The 9,605-nt window shown below is 33.4% G+C and overlaps 2 pseudogenes; one reads left to right on the top strand and one right to left on the bottom strand.

The window, feature by feature from the left end:
- Positions 1 to 1,800: 1,800 nt before the first annotated feature.
- LOC148562598 (non-structural maintenance of chromosomes element 4 homolog A-like) lies at positions 1,801 to 5,623 on the bottom strand (annotated as a pseudogene).
- Positions 5,624 to 5,719: 96 nt separating this feature from the next.
- On the top strand, positions 5,720 to 9,022 carry LOC107647251 (uncharacterized; annotated as a pseudogene).
- Positions 9,023 to 9,605: the final 583 nt, after the last annotated feature.

Here is a 9,605-nt window from a genome sequence, read left to right as displayed (position 1 = left end):
TAATACGCACCTACACATGTACACACCCGCCGACATCTACAGCCATGCTCTTACCCTGGTTCCTGCGTCTTACCTTAACATTAAAATAACAAGTACGTACATACGCACACCCACCAACACTCACCGCACTGCCCCTTGCCCTCGCCCGACATCTTGTTCTTCCCACCTCACTGCTCTTACCCTTGCCTTCGTCCCTGCATCCTATTCTTACCAAAACATTAAAATAACAAGCACACCCACTGACACTTATCTCCTATCCTCACCCCTGCATCTTACCATAACATTAAAATAACACGCAGAACATTAAAATAACACGCACGTATACACACACACCCACCAACACTTACCCCCGCTACCCTTGCTCTCATCCCTGCATCTTATAATAACATTAAAATAACACACATGTACACACGCACACCCACCAACACCCACCGCCATGGCCTCACCCTCATCTCTGCATCTTACCATAACATTAAAACAACAAGCACATATACACGCACATCCATCAATACTAACCTCACTGTTCTTGTCCTTACCCTCGCCCCGACATCTTACTCTTACCAAAACATTAAAATAACACGCACATACGCCGACACTCATTTCTTGTCCTCGCCCATGCATCTTACTATAACATTAAAATAATACGCACACACTTATTATAACATTAAAATGACACGCATATACACATACTCACCAACACCTACCTCACTGTTCTTGTTCTCACCCCCGCATCTTATCATAATATTAAAATAACACACACGTACGCAGTACACGCGCACACCCACCATGCCCCACCCTCGCCCCTGCGTGCGCACACGTATATACATAGATTGACTTTTTATGTGTATATAGTTTTTTGTTCTTTTAATTAGTTACTAAGTATATGTAACAATTAATTGAATAAATAAAACATAACATCGTATGCAATAAGCTAACGTGAATTTACTAAAATGAGAAAAAAATGGAACACATTTACCTTAGTGTAAAATATAGATACCCACTCTTTTTACTTTTATTTTTAATATAAATTTACGAGAAAGGTTAAATAATCAACATTTTTCTTTATCTTTGTTTTACAATTAAATTAATATTAGACAACTCTATTTTTTCACTAAAAATATTAGTTTCCTAACAATTTTTAAATTAAATATCATGAATTAAAATAAGTAACTGTACATATTTTTAGTTACAAATTAAATGTGATTAAGAAACATAGAATTTCTCAATGAAGTGACGTTAAGCATAATAAAATGGGAGCTGCTCAAATAAAGATGGCAAAAACATCTTTTTATAAAGATGTTTTGTATAAAAGTGTGACTTATTTATTTGGCCACATTTTAAATAAAAACAACACTTTTATGACACATCAAAATCTAACCCTTCAATTCATCATCTAAGGGTCAAAAAGAAAAATGTTCACATGAAGACAATTATAAAATCTTCATTAGAGTATCCACCTAATAAAATAGTAGCTGTCAAGCACAATAAAGCAAAATAGCAAATAACAACTGGTGTCATTATCAATTTCCAGACATCATTCTACGTGAACGTCAAAAAGGAAGAAGACAGAAGCCAAATAGATATTCCTAATTGTTCCTTGACAGTGTCAGGAACAGTAGTATGCATCTTTGTACCTGAAACTAGGCATATATACGCAGGCTAAAAACTGCGTCAATTCAAGTATGAATTACCAATTTACGATCATCAACTAATACACTACTGTATAGTGAATGGTCTCTGTTGACCAACCTACTTCTATTTAACCAAATCATGTTGCCACTATTTACATCCTCTCATTGACTATTCCCTATGAGGCATTAGATCCTCCACAATCCCAACAAAATCGATTATTAGCTGAAAATTCAATGCCATGACGAGCTAGTACATTAGCCCACAAAAAAAATACTACCTTGCAATTTCACACAAGTTCATTTAGCAATAGGTTAAGACTCGAGAATGAAAGAAATAACACTGTTAATTTTCCAATACTACTCCCTTTTTATAGCACAATGTGAAAATGGCTCAATGAAATCTTAAAGTACCAGCTATTTTTATAGCTCCGCGACAAGTTTCAGCTATTTACATAGCTACTTGATTGCTAAAGCTCTCTAGAATGTCCTCAAAATAAATAATAAATAAATTGAATAGGAAGCAAAGAAAGTTAACCTTCCATAGCACATAGCCGCATACACCCAAAACATTAACGACATCAAAGTAAACATAGATACATATACCTTCCAATCCTTAAAATCCAATCTGAACACAAAGTGACTGAAAGCAACATTCCCAGCACGAATTGCATTTGCATGAGGGACATTTCTGGTGCTGCATAGATAAAGGATAATAAATTCAGTGAAAGCGAGAGAGAGTGAGAATGTTAATAGGAGTATATTCGAAGTAACTCACACACTACTAGTTGTAATCCAGCCTCGTTGACTTTTATTTTAGCCAGCCCATCTTTGACTAAGAATGATAAAGCGAATAAATTCTCCACTATTTGAGCAAAGGAGTTCCTATTCAAAATAAAATTCTCAAGCTTAACAACGCTATTTTTCCTTAAGATGTTAAACATCGTTAACATATTTTTATCTGTATCAGCTTTCACTTCTCTTGGACCTCCGCCAAGCTGCGAAAAAAAAAACAACAATGTGAAGGAAAAGGAAATTGTATCATAACTACATAATAAGCTTAGCATTTTGAGCAGTACACAATATTCTTAACTTCAATATTTTGACATTCTACTTATAGATAAATGGGTGATAAACTGATAGAAAGCAACTTACTAGAAATTAAGACATGAAAAGTAAAAAATTAGAAGCTATACAAGTCTATCAAAGAATTTTTTATCTAGTGAAAACCTCTTGCTAACACGAATTTTTCTACCTTTGTCAATCGAAAACTTCATACATATTAAACCAGTTTATTACCTCTTCTGGCCGAGCTAATTCATTAGGCCTCACACGCTTCCTACTTCTACGACTGACAGCTTTCCTCTGTATTGCTTTAGCAGAGATGGGACCATTCCTAAAGGGAAAAAATATTTGAAAAACATATAGGTGAGTATAGAATAAAGTCTTCTATGGATATCAAAATTACAGAACAAAGTCTTCTAAATGCATTGAAGTTACATTGTACAGCAGCCAGAACCCGCTTTAAAAACATGTGATATTGATAGTCCAACATCATTCTAGGCTATTGGGTTTCTGGTGCAACCTTCTGTGTTAGTACTTGATCCACCCTGTCCTCCAAATTCTTCAAGAATGTGCGATACAAATTTTGAAGGAGTGACTCCACCGTTAGCATGACCCTTCACAGACATTACCAAGGATTCCGTTATGTCCAACAGAGCCTTTGCATCAGCCAATTGTTCTCTTGGTTTTGTAATTGGAATTATATAGAACAGCCCATTAGAATTGAGAAATTCATTTTAGTAGCAAAAACTATTAAACATCACACACCATGTCAATTAGTTACTCCTTGCAAAAACAAAACCACTAAAAAATATTATATCTTTTAAATTTTATGCAGGAATAATATACTATACTGAGACAATATAGTTGCAAGGATGCACAACAAAATTTGAGCATATGAATGACAAACGAAAAACTTTCAGTATAAATTCCGTTACATATGTGCAAAATTTTTGAAAAGAACATCGTAATTATTATGATTGATTTAATAATTTTTCTATTGTTTGTTTAGTTTCCGACCTTAACATTCAGTCAACTAGTACAATGTTGATTATTATTGATTTCTTAAATGTTCAACAAGGCGGCCAAGCCAAACCTTACAATATAAATGCAGCACAAGAATGTGTTGCTAATAACAGAAAAAATGAGCTTAGATACCTAGTTGATGCAACCTCTCCATTTCGCCAAATATCAACTCAAACTTCTTGGAATCATCCCTTGCGATTTTGTCCCTTTCATCTACAAAAAAAAAAAAAAACGTAAGCAAACAGATAAAAGTAAGCATGAAACCAAGTAACATCAACAACACTATTTTTGTTTTTCTAGATTTGAACTTGTAAGGATGCTATAACTTCAATTTACAAGCATTTGGTTTTTGTTTTGAAAAATGATCTATAGAAAATGAAACAATAGTAAAATAGAGCTGAAGGGTGCAGAGATTGAGAAAAGAAAGGTAGAGTTCACCGTTAATCATGTTGTTGAAGGCAAGGTAGCGAGAATGAAGACCTCAACAGGTTCGATAATCAGTGTCATCGTGAGCTGGAGGGAGCTGATGACAGAGCTTGGTGTTGATTGCGGTGCTGCGGCGATCGGAGCGATTCAATTGGTGCTTGGCCATGATGAGAGAGTAACAGTTGTTGGTTGTGACGAATGATGCGACAGAGAGAGTAACTAAGACAAGGAGGTAAGAAAGGTATAAACGTTTGAAAAACCGCAAGGTCTTAACTGCCGAGAGACACGCGAAATAGCATTCACACACCAGCTTGCGCGACACGCCACTATTAATTTGTTGGAAAATATTACATAAAAAGCATTAAAAAATATAATTAATAGTTTTTTGAAATTTTCACCAAATTTAATAACAGTTAATTTTAACAAGATGGAATTGACTTAAGTCTCAAAATGATTTTTAAATTTGTACACAAATTTTAAATGAGTTCGTAAATTTTTAATTACTTCAATTCAGATCAAATTTCATTCGATGATTCACGGTAATTCTTTTAATATTTTCTACTAATGACATGTCAATGTGACATATTAATCAATAACATGTGTTAAAATATGGTTCAATTACTTGTAATATGACGAAAAATGTTAAAAGGACTAAAATAAAAATTTAGGAATCAAATAAAGGTAATTGAAAATTCAAACACTAAATTAAAATTTGAATAAAAATTTATAACTACTTTGAAGCTTAACTCATTTAGATGTTTAAAAAATCAGTACAAAAATGATGAAGAAATATAAATTACATGTTAGTTAAATATATGTTTGTTAGCTATTCAATTTTTTTTATTTGTTATTTGTAAAATGTGAACTCTAAAATGAATATATTTAAAAAACAATAAATATCAGTTTAAGTTTTAAATACTTGATTTTTACTTGAAATATTAATAAAAAAGGACAAACTTTATTTATATTTCTATATATATGACATATAATAGGGATATGAAAAATAGTTGGAAAAACTACCAAAAGTACCTATGAAGTTTACGAACGCTGACAAAAGTACCCATAAACTAAGAAAATTAACGCTGTACCCATGAAAGATGAGTTTCGTACGACAAAAGTATCCAAACCCTAATTTTTTGTTAATTTTTTAATAAAATTCCCAAACTACCCCACGTTAATCCCATTCTACCGCCATTCCCTCTCCTCACTTCTTCCTCTCTCCTCACTTATCCCTCTCTCAAAAACCCTCACAGAGTCACAGAACTCTCCTCCTACCTCCTCATTGCCGTCTGCCACCCACCTACTCCATTATCGCCAATCTCCTTCCCTTTCACTGCTTCTCCCTCTCACTCGTAAGCTGACTACAACACCTTCATCGCGCGCCTGTTACCCAACCTGAGGAGAATATCGCCGTGGTGCACCTGTTGTAGTCGAGGAGAACATCATCGTGGCGCACCTAACCCAGCAGAGGAGAATACCATTGTTGCACGCCTGAGAAGAGAGAGGGGTCGTGGTGCTCTTGCATGCAGGAAGAGGGTTCGGTAAAGAGAAATCAGAGAAGAAAGGGAGGTGGCGCTATGGATGGAGGTTCTGCCATTGACGATGTTACAGCCGGCGAAGAAAAGGTATTTCTTTTTTTTTTAAACATTTTTATTTCATTTTTCTTCTTTTCATAAATTGATTTAGTTACTACTAAAATGATACTGTTCTATTTTTTTAAATCTGCTTCTATTTTTTATGAAGGTTGAGATTGATTTATAGAAGATCCAGTTGATGGCTACTTCTACTTCTGATTTTTGCTGAAATAAATTTCAAATTTGATGAATGGATTTGTTGGTTTTTTATGGTTGATGGCTATTTCTACTTCTAGTTTTGCTAAAGTGAATTGAAATTGGATGAATGGATTTGAAAATTTTTATATGTTGAGTATTTTTTGGTGTTTAATTGATTTGGTTTGGGTGTGGATTGTAAACTTATGAGTGACGATTGAGGTCCGATCCTCTACCACCACCACCACTACCATTGATTTCGGTCTGGTTTGTTGTAGGAGTAGTTTCGGACTCCATGGTAAGGGTTGGTGCAGATTGGGTTATGAAAGGTTGAAAAAGTGAGTTAAGGTTGAGTGTAGGGTAATTTAGGAATTTTATTAAAAAATCAACAAAAATTTAGGATTTGGATACTTTTGTCATACAGAATCCATCTTTCATGGGTACAGCGTTAATTTTCTTAGTTTATAAGTACTTTTGTCAACGTTCATAAACTTCATGGGTACTTTTAGTAGTTTTTCCAAAATAGTGGATATCCATATTTGAATTTGAATTTGTTTATAAATTCTAATTTGATGCTTCTTTGATCTATTTTCTAATTCAACAAGTGTGATTAAAAATATAACAATAAGCCTATAATTAATATAACATAATATTGGAATTAATTTAAAACATATATACATTTTTTGATTTCTTTAGAATGCACATGGGTTAGATGAAACCAGATTCATCTTGACTCAGACCCGGTCTTAAACGATGACCAGGTCTATTTTTGAGACTCATACCCGACCCTAGACCCGATAAAATAACACCAAACTAGCCCTTAAAATATTCGGATTCGGGCAGGATCTTCAGGTCATGCCGGGCCATGTACACCCCTATAACTTACATAGAATTGTTATCCAACCCAAATGTATCAATTCTCATTTGTTACATTTGGATATTTTTAAATCTCATTTTATTTAAATATGTGATTATCTTAAAAAATATATGGTCCAAATTTTTTTCATAATTCTAAAAAGTTTGGTTATAAAAATTTTAAATTATCCAAGACCAAATTATAAATTTTTATTAAATGAGTAATTTAAATTGGTCTTCAATAAATTTTAAATCAGAGACAGATTAATTTTTTTACTATTTTCAGTTAAAAAAAATTAATATGTATATAGAGTAAATAAATTTTAAATAAATTTTATTACAAAATAGTTTAAATAAAAAATTATCATAAGACAACTTAATTTTCTACAATTTTATTAGAACCAAAATATCGAATGTAAAATTTTTCTTGAGAATGATTTATAATTTTTTGTAATTTGATTAAAAAGGCTAGAGACAATACTTTAAGTAAAATAAAAAATTAATCAAATCAATTTAAATGCAAGATAAATATAAAAAAATTGTTAATGATTTGATATTTTTCTTAAATAAATGAAAATTGCAGCAGCTCCCACGAATTATATCCTGTCTTGATGTCTTCTTTGAGTAAAACCTCTTTCGGCAAGTCCTCAATATTCAAACCCAAGCTCTAACCTCTATTCTCTACTTCCAAGACATTGATTTGAGCATCAGGATCCGGTTTTAAGAGCAAACCCACCTGTAAAAATCAGTTCTTTCTTCCCATGAATTCTTTTTTTGTAGGTTCCTTCCACCCCATAACCCCACCACTATGAAAATTCCACCAAAACCTTTAATTGAAGCACCAACATGTTTATCTCTGTGGCAGTGCTTTCAAATTTTCATCAAATTCCCGAAAATCAAAACCCATTAAGCCTATTTCAACTTTGCTGCAAGCCACTGAGTCAGACACAGATGCCCACGTTTCAATCCCTGAGGGTTCTGCATCTGTTGTTTACATTGAAGAAGTTGTTGAAAAGGACTGGTCTATACTTGATTTTGTTGAGTCAAATTCTAATGTAGAATTCAAGAGAAGCATTGACGTATTGTATCCGTTGGGAATGTTGAAGAGGGTTCAAAGGTCTTAGTCTCAACTGGGTCTGAAGAGTTTGTGGATACATTGGTGGGTTTGTGTAAGTTTCTTTTTGTGGTGCATGATTCACTTCTGATATTGGCTCTTATTAAAGAGAAATATGATAAGGTTAAGTGTTGGCAAGGAGAGATTGTGTATGTTCCAGAGAAATAGACTCCTCTTGATGTTGTTTTTCTCTATTTTCTTCCTGCTTTGCCCTTTAAACTTGATGAGATTTTGGGGTCTTTGGCTAAGAAATGTTCACCTGGTAAGTTTTTCTCTTGTGGTTGAAGTTTGTTCTTTTCCTTGTTACTTTGCATTTCTCTACAAATTGTGTGTTTGAAAATGGACTTGATTTTTATGCACCATGTTTTACACACATTTCTTAAAAATCATTCAAAAGAATTCATTTATCTGGATGACGAAAAGTTTGATAGTGCCAAAATTGGTTAAAAGAAGGATGATAGTGTGGATATAGTTTGGTTATTAATGATGTATTATGAGGTAGAAATTAAAATGTTTTGCAATTTTAATTGTAACATTTACACTTCTTCACACATCTTATCTTTCATCAAGCTTTGAATAATGTTTTTCCCCATTAAATGAAATTTCTCTAGAGAGAATGCTATTTGCATTCCAAGATTTCTACACCTATTACCAAAGCCTAGCTCTTAATTTGCCTGAACTGAAGTTTGAATAAGAAGATAGATTAAAAATGTCAAATTTCTAATACTCCTTAGGTACTACTTTGGTATAGAAGCTAAAAATTTCAAGTGTATTAGAACAGTGCACCAAACATAGTAGCAAACGTGATAGATTTTCTTATTGCACATATATTTTAGTTCAATTGTTGTTCCCTTTTCTGAAACTTAGGTCAGAGCTCTGGATACTTCTTATTCTTTCTGTAATTTTGGATCTGACCTGTAGGTGGACAGGTGATTATTAGTCATCCGCAAGGGAGACTAGTGTTAGAACAGCAATGAAAGCAGTATCCGGAAGTTGTAGTTTCAGACCTACCTGATAGGACAAGTTTACAAATTGTTGCAGATGCTCATTCTTTTGATTTGGCTGAATTTGTAGATGAACCTGGCTTTTATTTAGCTGTTCTAATTTCCCAGGAGCTTAAAGACTGGAGTAGAGATTCATAGCAGTAGACAATTTAGTTGGACTTTCTTTTTTATGGTTTTTGGCTTTATGATTGTTACCTTTGAATTTTTGGATGAAAAGTGAAACTATAAATCAATTCAACGTTGCTAGTACAAGAGGCTTCTCTTTCTTTTCTAAAATACATTGTCCATAATTTTGAAATTGTATACTTAATATATTTGTCCTTGTAAGTAACTTTGGTTTAGCACCTGCCCATTACTACATATTAAGTTCTTAGTTCTATATATTATTATAAAACTATAACTCCAAATCATAGTATTTGCTCCCTATACATTGGCTTACTAAATTGAAGATTGAAACTAAGTAAATGAGGATCACAAAAAAGCAGAGCAAAATATGACCTACAACTAAGGTGGAAGTCATTTATTAATGCATGAAATGCATGAGGAGTTGGTAAAGGTCATGCGGTGTGTACTTACCACATATTTCATCTGAGCAATCCTGACCTCATATTTCGATGAATTCTTCGCGAAATCCAGGTAAATGAGCCTGTGGAACACCAGATCCACAATCATCAGGTACTAGTGTTGCTCCCTGTACATCGGAACATATATCTGTACAAAT

Source organism: Arachis ipaensis, chromosome B6 (genome assembly GCF_059453495.1).
Source record: "Arachis ipaensis isolate K30076 ecotype BB chromosome B6, ASM5945349v1, whole genome shotgun sequence".
NCBI lineage: Eukaryota > Viridiplantae > Streptophyta > Magnoliopsida > Fabales > Fabaceae > Arachis > Arachis ipaensis.
Note: the sequence above shows the minus strand (reverse complement) of the source record. Positions and strands in the feature narration are given on the sequence as shown.